The 13,434-nt window shown below is 37.3% G+C and overlaps 1 protein-coding gene and 1 non-coding gene across 4 annotated transcripts in view; both read right to left on the bottom strand.

The window, feature by feature from the left end:
- COP1 (COP1 E3 ubiquitin ligase) overlaps positions 1–13,434 on the bottom strand; it is a 259,654-nt gene that overhangs the window by 16,623 nt on the left and 229,597 nt on the right. The window lies entirely within an intron of this gene.
- Positions 8,886–9,026, bottom strand: LOC128778936 (small Cajal body-specific RNA 3). The gene has a single exon (XR_008424795.1). It is a non-coding gene; the product is annotated as a small Cajal body-specific RNA 3 (non-coding RNA).

The raw sequence follows: 13,434 nt of genomic DNA, 5'->3' as shown, positions 1-13,434 counted from the left end.
GATAAGGTAACTCTCTCCAAAATGCTTCCACAGAAAGAATAAAGGGCCATTATCACAGCACTATCATGCCATGATAGTGGCTTCAGTATAAAGTTTATTAATTTCATGCCATTTTATTCATCTATCATTAGGGTAGATATTGCATGCCAGGTATTCTACTATGTACTAGGTTCTGAAAATGAGGAAGACGTGATGTCTGATATTGAGATTACAGACTGGGAGGGTAAATGGAGGTTTAAATAGAAAATTACTATATTATTATAAGAAATATAGAGTTCAGAGGGGCAACTAAGGAAGCAAGAAGGAAGTGATCCTCTACCAGGGAGAGATTTAGCAAGGCTTCAAACATAAGACCACAAATGGAACATGAAAAAGTTGAAATTTCTCAAGAGAAAAGATAGAGGATATTTTAGGCAAAGGGCCATGGTCATGCAAACGTAATGAGTCTGGGGGGAAAATGGTGTTTGGGAGTGATGAGAATTGTGAGTCAGCTTGTGTATTAGTTGATTAGATGAGAACAACAGGTTGAGGTAAACACACAAATGAACTCTCTCATAACTAGGTTAGGATGTTATTTATGGATAACAAGGAGTCAATGGCAAGGAAAAGACAGAATTAATTTTTCTAATAGCGTTCTATTCCTTCAGTGATGTCTCATCCCCCTCTCACACTCCCCAGGCACCTAGAGTCATTGTCTTTTATCCTATCCCTTAAAAAAATTCTTCAATCCACATTAAGTTAAGCAAGTGAAATTCTTACAAAAAGAAAAAAGAAGTTGTATGCTGGTAAGTGGAAGACAATAACTGTATCCTCAAACACAGCTCAAAAGCTGTGTTTTTTTAAGCTTTTTTTTTTTTAAGTAGGCTCCACACTCAACATAGGGCTTGAACCCACAACCCCGAGGATCAAGTTATATTCTCTGCTGACCAAGCCAGCCAGATGCCACCAAAAGTTGTTTTCTTGAAATGAATATATGGAAACTCATTCATTCATTCATTCATTCATTCCAGAGGGAGAGAGAGCACACACTTGTGAAAGCAAGCAAGCACAAGTGGAGAGAGGGGAAGGAGCAGGGGGGATCTTAAACAGGCTCCACACTCAGCAGAGAGCCCGACAAGGGGCTCAATTTCATAACCTTGAGATCATGACCTGAGCCAAAATCAAGAGTTGGCCGCTTAACCGACTAAGCCACCCAGGCGCCCCATACTCACTTTTAAATAAACATGTTTGTAATATGTGATGCCAACTTTTAAGTATTTTTAAAAGGAAATTGCATACAGAAAAAAATATTGATTATTTAATAGCCTACCTAACTACACGTACAATCTCTTCTCAGTATAATGCACTCTATACATTGCCATGAAATTATTCCCATGTGATAATATCATCTCCCTGGACGGCGGGCTTTAGGAGCTTACTAATGCTTACGTAAGAAAGCCTACACTTTGGGGCCCCTGGGTGGCTTAGTCAGTTAAGCATCCGACTCTTGAACTCGGGGTCATGAGTTCAAGCCCCACCTTGTGCTCCAAGCTGGGCATGAAGGAAGGAAGGAAAGGCGTGGAGGAAGGAAGGAGGGAAGACTGCACTTCTTTTTTCAGCATGGCATTCAAGACTATGTAATCTGGAACCTCTCTCATCCTCCAACAGAGTTCCTACCCCACTTTCTTTACTTAGGTTACTCGATTAGAAGTTTCTGAGACATCTATTGCAGTTTCTTTCTTTCTATGAAAGAAACTTTTGTTCACACTGTTCTCCAGCCTGAAGGCTGTATAGAAAAAGAGCCAGGTAGACCTGGATTCAAATTCTAACTCTACTATTCCTTTTTTTGTTGTGTTACCTTGGGTAAATCAGTTAACTTCTCTGACCCTTAATTTCACTTGTAAATAGAGGTCAAAAGTATATACCGTAGGGGCGCCGGGGTGGCTCAGTCAGTTGAGTATCTGACTTAGGCTCAGGTCATGACCTCACGGTTTGTGAGCTCGAGCTCTGCATAGGGCTCTGTGCTGGAGCCTGCTATGGATTCTGTGTCTCCCTCTCTCTCTCTCTGCCCTCCCCCACTCATGCTCGCTCACTCTCTCTCAAAAATAAACATTTAAAAAAAAAAAGTATATACCTTAAAAGACTTATGGTGAAGATTTTGAATTGAGAGAACACTTAGCATATAATGCCTGGTTGGTACTAAATAGATGCTGGCTTCTGGTCTTCTGTCCAGGTCTTTACCTGTCCTTCACCTGTGTCTTAAGCCTTCAGAAACCCTGTATGTCTTTATGAAGTCCAGCACAGGAGCCGATATCTTCATAAAGTCTTCTAGAATTCTCCCTATTAGAAGTAATGTCTCCCCCTCTAGGGTCAATACTTTCAGGAGTAATTCTGTTAGAAGGATTTCTTTCATTCAGGCTTATCCCACAGATGTTTATAAATATTTATATTGGGTTGCAAACCATCTAAATATATTTTATATACTTAGGAATATATTTTATATATTGCAAAATTAATATCTAATGAATTAAAAACAGGTGCAAGTTGTTCAGTTATATGGATTAGTGTAGGAAGTGTTGAAGATAATGACAGCAACATTTATTATTTCTTGACTGGTCATTAACCTTGAGTTTCTCACCTATCTCAATAACTTTTCATATATTTTCTAATTTTGTTCCACAATATGATGTGGAAGATACTATTATTCTGATTTCATAGAAGAGAAAACAGAGGTACAGAAAGGTTGGTAACCTGCCCAAAGCCTCGGAGCTAGTATTTAGTGGCAACAGGAAGCAAATCTGACAATCGGACCCTAGTAGTCTTAATCAGAACACTACCCTAAGACAGAAGTTCTAAATGACACATGATCCCCCCTTCCCCTGAGATGTTTTAAAAGCACAACCTTGCCAAATAAAAATCTCAAAAAATTCAGAAACCATTTTCTCCTCCAAAGCAACTTTATGGTCTGTGTTGTAAAACTCAGGAAGGCAAGTTCTTTGAAGATTTTATTGAGGGGAAAAACAAAGCTAAGACATATGATCTTTAAGACTGAGTCTTCCTGTCAAGTGACAGAACGTTATTAGTGAGAGGGCAGATGTAAAGTACACTGAAATACTATTCACATTTGTCTTCTAAAAGCCAAGAGCTGCAGCTGAGATAGTAAAAATTAATGTAAGTGGTCTGTCTTCAACAGTTTGTACTACAAGCACTGAATTTTCTTCTTAAAGTGTCCACTGAGTTAAACCTGTACATCCATTTAAATTCTCTAGGCAAACACTCAAAACGATGAAACTGGTAAATCACTATGTACAACACAAAGTATCTGCAAATACAACTCCCTAGAGGACACAGAACAGTGAGAAAGGTGGCTAAATTTCATATTCTTCCTTAAATAAATATTAATGAAGTATATAAAAATGTGAGGTAACTAGACTTCAACCAAGAACAACTCACAATCTACATCTATCTGTTAATTCCTTAATATTCTTTTAATAGAGTTTTTTTGTCTTATCTGGCCTTCTCTTTTTTATGAACAGCTACCTCCTTTTCTCACTGCCAGAAAAGGGTGTTAATTTGGAGTACTGACCACGGTGTCACTGCAAATAAAAGACCATACATACTCTCGCCTCTTTTATACCAAGATTGGGGGCCTTCGCCACATTTTTTTCTCTTTGGGGTGGGATGGAAGGGTGGGGATATTTATATTCAAAATACTTCTGGAAAACTACAATGGCTTTTCTCTTCGCATATGAATTCATGGACTTGGTATACGGTCAAATCTGACTTTGCCTCAGGATCCTGCAGCCACAGAACGCTTTTGATTGCATTTGCCCCTTCAGCTTTCCTGTTCATGTATGATCTCTAGTTGCTTTAGGAACATCCTTTTCCTCTCCTCTGACATGAGATGCAAATATAATATGCAGAGATTTTTAACAGTTTTCTTTTATCAATGCTCTGTTAAGTCATACTGTTCAACCATCCGGTTTCCTCGACCCCTTTTTATTTTCTTCAAAACCATCCCTAAACCTTTATAAACTTCTCAACAGCACCCTCTGATTTATATACAAACAAGAGAAACTACTCAAAGTGCTGACATGTAGTTGCTTCCTCTTACTGAGACACAGTGGCTTTCCTAACATGCAGAAATCATTCTTTTATTAGAACAATAGAGTAGATCTCTTTTATCAAGTTTATATCATTTCTGGATCTCAGAATTATATGCATTACACTTTTGTCTGGATGTGACTCATAAGAAGAGTCCTCCAACTTGACTGGAGTGTGTTCACTGACCTTAATCCAGCCATAAATCTAGGCTGCATACGGGAGCACGTGAGAGCCCACAAAAAGATACCCAAACACTGGTTCCAAAATGATCTTCAAAGATTTTTAAATGAATGTCATTTGTAAGCCCAGCAGTTGTTGTTGTTGTTGTTTTGTCCCTGAGCTTTCTTTCAGCATGTGGTTTTTCTGAACTGACTTCATGAATATATATATAAATATGTCTAAGAAAGAATGAGCACAAAACCACAATCTATCAATAAGAGATCCTACTCTTTAAACTGAAATGTTAGTTAGCTTTCCCTGCCTTCTAGAGAGGATCCTAAGGCTGAATTATTTGTTTGAATTGAATTTATAAGACAGACAATAAATGAATTTTTTGATCTTAGAATCTAAGATTCTCATTTTACTACTATCTCATTTTACTATCTTGGAGACGTAGTAAAAAACAAAAAACCAAACTTCTATCATTATCACATAACCCACTGTTGACCACTACAGGCCAGTTAATGTGCTAAGGACTTAATATGAATTATTTCACTCAGCCTCCACAATGCAGTCTTCATGAGGAAATTACCATTTTCATCCTCAATTTAAAACAAGGGAACACGATCTTAAAGACACTTGGTAACTTGTCCAAAGACACAAACACAGGTATGAAATAGCAAAGCCATGAATCAATACATGAAGACTGATAACAATATATCAATTGTGGGTCTGTAGCATACTGATTTAATAAGCTTATAGCATGCCTGGTCCCAACCCAAATTTACAAAATCAGAATGGAAGGAGAAAGGCATCTTAGGTGAACATTTGAAATCTACGGCAAAACCTCGACTCTACTATATATATGGATGTTACATTTCAAATCTCATATACTTAAGAGTCCTTAAAGCCTTTCTCTGTGTAGAATTTGGTCCTTTATATATCTCCCTAGAAGTATGACTTCAAGTGCTGTCATTGGAGAAAAGGGCTTGGCCACAGATCTAAGGTAGAAGAGAGTATTCTATAGTACTCTACTCCTCCCTGCCAATCCCAATTCAAGATCTGGGAGACTGGAGTTTCTTCGTCACAAGGAAACACTTTCAATATCATCCAGTTAAATCCAAATCCTTTTTTTCTTCCCTACCAATTTCCTCACTTAAGATGATACTGGGTCCCTATCTAGCATAAACTTTATAAAGACTATCATCAATAGAATGATATAATCTATGATTAATAAAATGAGTCATTATTTTAATAAAATATATTATATTCATCATACTTCATTTTTTATTCATTTAAATACCTGTTCTTTATAACTAACATATAATAAGAGGAAATGAATTACTCAGCCAATCAAAAGAACTTGCGGGGACCCCTGGGTAGCTCTGTTGGTTAAGCGTCCATCCAACTCTTGATATCAGCTCAGGATGTGATCTTGCAGTCATGGGATGATCCCCATGTCAGGCTTCACACTGTGCATGGAGCCTCCTTGGGATTCTCTTTGTCTCCCCTCTCCCCCGCTCATGCTCGTGCTCTCTCAAAATAAATAAACATTTAAAAAATTTTTTTAATTTTAAAAGGACTTCTAAATTTGGTGGCTTATCATAGTTTCAATTTCAAAATTCTTAAGCTTTATAATTAAGATTTTCCTGAACAATGGAAACATCCATATTGAAGATTTTTTATAATCATTCTAAGACAAAGTGGACCAGATTTTTTTTTTTATGGCAAACTAATGATGCTCTAGGTGCTAGATATTTCCTATACCTAGATTTATGAAAGGACAGTACTAATCAGAAGACATCAATGCATATGAAATTCAAATTTTATCTAAAAGTAAAAGAGCCTAATGTGATAATGACTATAAATAAAATACCAGCCCACTGAATTTTACCACTGGATCTGTTCTCTACATGAAAATTCACATTCATTAAAAAGGATTTGGTATCAACTGCTCCACTGGGAAAATGACCATATACACATATAAAGATTAATCTACAATTTCTTTGTAGGATTTCTTCTAAGATGTTTTACCATTTTGAAAGGCTAACAATACATCAATGACTTAGACTTCAAAGTAGTCAAAAATCATGTCTAAGTGTCAATTCGGAAATGCATATATAGACAGAAACACATACACACAGAGGAAGGAACTGGAAGGAGATCCACCTCTGCCAAGAATCTACCTCCACCGGAATCACCAGATTATCATCTCGCCTCTCTACCTCAAACTTCCCGTTTCCTGTTAAGACCTTTTTAAATTTGGTATCCACAGGAACCTGTGTTCACATTTAGAGCATACATAACACATACTGTTCTCAGGGGTGGATATTAAAACTATTTAACAACAGGAACAGGCACCAACCTAGCAGAAGAAAATTAATATAGCTATGCCATTACTTCTGTGACTGCCCCTGATTTTAGCATATCCATGGCCATAAAAGTAGATAAAATTCTATCTAGTCTTTAAGTATAACAGTAAAGAGACAATACATATTCCACCTTCTAATGGGACTTAAGTTTATATTGTGAGGATCGAATTCTGAGCTTCCACAAGGAAGAATGGGTAACTGATGCTACTAGGGCATTGTACAAAATACGTACTTGCCTTCACATTCAAATAAATCCATCTCTAATTACTATGTCAGCTTTGATTTGTCATATATGAGGGTCACTTGATTCCTATATTCATGTATCTGGTTTGAGTAGAAGCCAGCTGTCATCTACTAGATTTACTGGAGTTTGTGGAGGACTAAGGGGCATATATGATCTGGCAGCAAAAGGGGGAGAGCACACACAGAACTACAGGGAAGATGAAATGGAAGAACATGGTAGCAAGCAGGTTCAAAATGACGGAGACACCGCAAAGCATTTAAGAACAGCTAGTTAAGTACTACATTTCTCGGCCTCAGCTGAAACATCCCAGAAAATGATGGAGTGGTGGAGACACCTCTCAAATATATTTATAAACAAATCCTAAGATAGATTCAGTCATAAGACATTCTTTTCCCTTTTGAATTAAGCCTCGATAATATTTGTGTTCAGAATTTTTAGTAAGAGGTCATTTTAGTGAAGGGTCTTGAATCTAGATTTGAATTTCTCATGTAACTACGCAGAGCACAAATAATACAAGTGAGTACAAAATCTTAAAATTGTTCATCAAAATGAAGACCAGAGTAGACTAATGACTTCTAAAGAGTTTCGAAAAATAAGGCTATTCAACAACTGTCTGATACAATAATACGCTCTGATTATTCTGATACGCTCAGCGTAAGAAATATATGGGGATTTCAGAACTACAAACAAGGACAGATCCTCACACAATTAGTTATAAATAAACCTGGCGGTGGCCTGCTTACAGCACACCCTGGTGCTGTGTAACACACCTCAGGGCATTAGAAATGCCACTGCAGCTCCCTCCGCTGCTATCCACCCCTCCCCTGCTGACAGAACACACACCCTGAAAAAAATCTAAGAATTCTAATTTAGTGCTAAGAAATTAATACTTAGTAGCTAGCTTTACCCCAGTAATGGTCATTCCTAAAATTTGTTATAGACTTAAAAAATCACATAAACTGTATTTTGGAACAGTCACTTTCTTAATGACAAATCAATTTTTAATGAGAAAAACTTCATGGAAGTTACCTCTGACCAGCTTCTTCATCTCTAAAATACTGACTGACCTCTACTGATAACCCTGATTAATTAAGTCAATGTGGTCTCTCGGAAAAACAGTATTTCTATATTCATTCCCTTGGCTTAATCAAACAAACAAATGAAACCTATTTTTAAGACCATAAAATATCTAAAAACCAGTTAAGATGGATGCAGGAGTCTGCTGGTGGGAATGCAAACTGGTGCAGCCACTCTGGAAAACAGTATGGAAGTTCCTCAAAAAATTAAAAGTAGAACTACCCTTTGACCCAGCAATTGTACTACTAGGTATTTATCTAAGGGATACAGGTGTGCTGTTCTGAAGGGACACATGCACCCCAATGTTTGTAGCAGCACTATCAACAATAGCCAAAATATGGAAAGAGCCCAAATGTCCATCAACAGATGAATGGATAAAGAAGATGTGGTATATACACACAATGGAATGTTACTCGGCAATCAAAAAGAATGAAATCTTGCCATTTGCAACTACGTGGATGGAACTAGAGGTAGAGGGTATTATGTTAAGTGAAAGTAGTCAGAGAAAGACAAATGTCATATGACTTCACTCATATGAGGACTTTAAGACACAAAACAGATGAACATAAGGGAAGGGAAGCAAAAATAATATAAAAACAGGGAGGGAGACAAAACATAAGAGACTCTTAAATATGGAGAACAAACAGAGGGTTGCTAGAGGGGTTGTGGGAGGGGGGATGGGCTAAATGGGTAAGGGGCATTAAGGAATCTACTCCTGAAATCATTGTTGCACTATATGCTAACTAACTTAGATGTAAATTTAAAAAAATAAATTAAAGGGTAAAAAAATAAAAAATAATAAAATGCACAACTACTAAGTAAAAAGAAAAAAAAAAGACGGATGCAAAAGTAACCTCACTTGGTTGTCTATCTAAACTCCAGCACACTTAACTGTCACAGATATTAAACAAAATGGCACGAAAGCAGTACTTGGAATGCTGGTTTCTAAGGCTGTATGGAGGGGAACGATCGGACTTAGTCAGCTGCCCTAAGCCAGACAGAGACCTCCATGTTTATGTAGGATCGCTGCAATTTGTAGACAAAAGGTATTTTTCCATTTGTCCACATGGTTGGTTCCTGCAGGTTCCATTTTTGGTGCGCTTCATTATTAAGAAGGCTTTTGTCATCCAGTCTTTCCTACAGCAATTTCCTGACTGCATCAGATTCTCATTTAAATACACTTTAATGCATTCAAATAAACTAGAGAAAAAAACAGGATTCAGACAGATAATGGAAAAAGAACCATTAAACCATATAAAGTCAAAGTGATCTTTACTCTAGGAATAAAGGTTGTAAAGAACATGTACAAGGAAAGGAGGATTGAGATATACTCCCCAAAAATCACTCACCACCTTCTCTTCATTCCCAGTGGTTTCCAAACTCTTCTCCCTTCTCATTATCCAGCCCTAATCAACTTAAGTTTCCTTGCCACACAATAACTCAAATATTATCTCCAGACACCCACAACTTCCCTCACATATCAACGCCTCTGTACCTTGGATGCTCTCCTGAATAAAGCTCACGAACAATGTGCTTGCAATCACACAGCTGACAGAAAACAATTACTTGGTGTACACCACAGAGGGCCTCTGACCATCGAGTGTGCATTTCGAAGGGTGCTATCTGCACAACCCTCCAGAACACTCTGGCAAAACCGTCTGGAGAGTTCGGTGCTGCTCCAGGGCTACCACATAACACATGACAAACAGCAATGAATGTAAGACACGGGGCCCCAGACTGCATTTCAGTTCTGCCATAGCACTGCTTCACCTTCTTGGAGACTCAATTTCTTCAACAATAAAACAGGTAATTTTAGGTGCTTCACAGAATTTTCAAAGACTCAAAAGAAACCAAGTAAAGCATCTAACCAAAAAGGAAACGGAATATTATAGGCACCAAATAAGTGGCAGTTATTAAAACACTATAACCTAAATTTCTTTACAATTAAAAGGCAGTTGACTGAAGTATGACTATCTGAATATATCAGTCACCATATTCATGATCTTATAAAATTGACAAAAAACATAAAGTAGGCTCCCTAGCTTAAGTAGACTTAAATGTTATCTTAACTCCTAGAGCACTAAGTAACTCTTATTACAGTAACTGCACATGTTGATATTTTTTGCTCTCAAACTAGAAGCAAGGAATAAACAGGGGCAACGCTAAATAAAGTACAATTAGAGAATAATACACTTGAATGGCAGCTGGCAAAATGCATTCTGTAGGTGTATCAGTAACTTAGAAACCAGAAAGCATAGAGATGAAACGGTTAACAGGAACAAAAAAGTAGGCATGGGGCTGGGAAAGGATGAGAGGATTTAGGTAAGTGGGAGAGGGAGAGCAAGGCAACACAGATTTATTACAAACAACGTGAACACAGTTCCAGGCAAGAAAAGGAATAGTACTGGGCAATGAGCAAACTTACTTTTTTTTTTTTTTATTTTAAATTGTATTTTGAGAGAGGAAGAGTATGTGCATGCAAGCAGGGGAGGAGCAGAGGGAGAGGGAGAGAGTCTTAAGCAGGCTCCACACCAAGCGCAGAGCCCAGAAAAGGCACGAAAGCTCTATGCCCTGCTGTCACCACTGCCACCTTTTGAAAGACATAACTCCAGCTTTAAGATCTTGATTTGCTACAAGCACTACAAGAATCTTCTAGACTGCATTTTTGTTACTGAGGAAATCAGAAAGAATCCCAGCCTATTACCCAATGTTTCCCTTGGAGCTGGTCCTTAAAACATCTTCCAAAGTGACTGACTTCCTGGGAACTTAGAAAGCCTCCTTATGTGGCTCTTGGAAGGGTTTAAGATAGTAATACCTAATGACTCCTGTGAAATGAAGAACGCAGGTTCTGTAGTGGCCACTGCTGGAACACCTCCCAGATATGAACATTATTATAAACATTATTATAAATTATAAACATTACTAGAAATTTCTAGTGGGATCAAGACTGGATGTGCTGGGGATGGGATCTCTGCTTCTCCCATGTAATTCTAGGCTATTTAATAAAAGGAAAGAAGAGAACTATGCATTTCATAAAGATATAATAGCAACAACAACAAAATGGATGTTCCTGGCTCTCACCCTCAGAAACTCTAACTTAATAAGTCTGAGGTCTAGAAACTCGCATTTTTAATACAAATCTCAGGTAATTAATAATTCTGAAGTAGATGATCAGTAAGATCATACTTTGAAAAAACACTAGTACAGATATTAAAAACTGTCTATAGATGTTGAATTCAGAGAAGGGAGAAGTCTGCATTTTTCTGCTATTGGTTAAGAGGTTGTTGAGAGGGAAGTGGAGAGGAAAGATTTACTTGTTAAAACAAGCAACAGTAACAACAACAACAACAACAAAACCATTACTGAGTGCCTATTTACCTGATCCCATGCCAAGGCCAAAACAAGACCAAGATAAACAGGACAATAGTTTTTAATCTAATGAGGCTTCTGAGTTCAGTGAAAATGATCATAGACCTAAAGCTTGTTTTAATACTTTTACATAATCTATATAAATTTACTCAGTTATCAGTACTGGAATTCGAACTACAGAAGTAGCTCACAGTAGTTTAGTAGAAAACTTAATTTCATAAATGGGAATCTATGAAAATTTAAAATAAAATGAAATAAAATGAAAATCTGAGTACTAGTAAATGTCCTATTCTCTTTTCTTCATGCTACCTTTCCCACATTTTAAACTAGTCCATACCATGGGTATTGAGGAGGGCACCTTTTGGGATGAGCACTGGGTGTTGTATGGAAACCAATTTGACAATAAATTTCATATACTGAAAAAATAAATAAATAAATAAATAAATAAATAAATAAATAAATAAAATAAAATAAAATAAAATAGTCCATACCAAAGGAAAATACATGACATGGGCACAACTTCACAGAATGCAGATTTGAACTCTTTACCTCTATTTCCTTGTTCTTTTTTAATGTTTATTTTTGAGAGAGAGAGAGAGCGCGCATGCAAGTGGGGGAGGAGCAGAGTGAGAAGGGGACAGAGGATCCAGAGGATCCAAAGCGGGCTCTGTGCTGAGAGCCCAATGCAGGGCTCAAACTCATGAAATGTGAGATCACAACCTGAGCTGAAGTTGGATGCTTCATCAACAGAGCCACCCAGATGTCCCAAACTCTTCACCTCTATTTTCAAGTGATGTTATTCCTGCAAAGGATTCAATGAGACTGAGGTAAAGAGTGGGTTAACACAAAGAAAACTAGAAGATGTTGACTTTTACTGCATGTGGAGTTACAGGTTCTTAAATATTACACATTTTTAAAAAATATTTACCATTTCTGAGGTGATGGGAAGAAGTAAGAGCTGTTCGTATGGGCCAACATTGTAAGACTTGAAGTCACGGGAAAATATAATAGGCTTCCTTGTGCAGCAGGAGCTCCTTGTCACCAGAAGTATTCAAAAAGTTTGAAGGACGCCCCATTAGACATGTTATAGAATTCATTTCTACAAAGGCCAAAAGGTAAGGAAATCTAATGGTAGTCATCTACTCAACACTCTACTACTTGTGTAGTTACAAAACTCAGCACTGTACTTAAAAGACTTCCTGTCTAATGACATTCTAATATGTAACAAACAGGAAAGAAAAGGGCATGTGGGCACAGTGAGCAGCAAGGTCAAAGGCACAAGGGTTAATAAACAAATAAACAAACAAACCATGATGGGGTGTTTGAGGGTCTTTAATCAGTTCAGTGTTGCCGGAGTGCAGAATGTGCCTATGTAAGTGGCAGGTGACCATGCTGAAGAAGTGGGTAGGGGCTTGATAAAGGAGGGTGTTAAATGTCACATAAAGAAGCTTATATTTTATTCTATAATCATCAGGACATGACTGAGCATTTTAAATAGCTCAGGTAAATTAGCCTGGGACTATTAGGTAATGGCAGGGGATGATGAAAGCCTGAACTAGCAGCGGTACGTGACAGAGTAGCAGGGGACAAAACAGAATATGGAATAAAAATTGAGAGGGAAATGAGATCAGATTTGTGCTTAGACATGTACCAAACTTGTTTTTACATTTCTAAGACTCCATTCTTTAATGGTCAAAATTTTGTACTTACGTAGATTTGATTTTAAATTTAGGGATTACTGAAGAATAGGACTGCATTTAATAAAACTGAAAACAATCCAACATTTTTCATGTTGTGATAAATCACCGCAATAGTCTATATTGTCTGAACTTCCACAGAAATTCCCTTGACTCGTAAGTAAAATACCAAATTGCCATAAAAGTGTCTTCACAACTGTCAGTTACATGTAAGAAGCCTGGCAAACTTCCTAGAAACATTCCTTATCTGAGACTAAATGATTAAAAATCCTAATGGTTAAGATCCTGTCACATCACAACTTCTAGATACCATCAATATTTTCCTCACACTTCAAAAATTCTTGTTCCTGGATAAATAGGTCTTGAGACTTTTATTAGAAAACAAATTTCAGAAAAATGGTTTCATTGCTACTAACAATTCAGATACTGAATT

This window comes from Panthera pardus, unplaced genomic scaffold (genome assembly GCF_024362965.1).
Source record: "Panthera pardus isolate Hobbes unplaced genomic scaffold, ASM2436296v1 HiC_scaffold_21, whole genome shotgun sequence".
NCBI lineage: Eukaryota > Metazoa > Chordata > Mammalia > Carnivora > Felidae > Panthera > Panthera pardus.
This window is presented reverse-complemented; position numbering and strand designations above follow the sequence as displayed.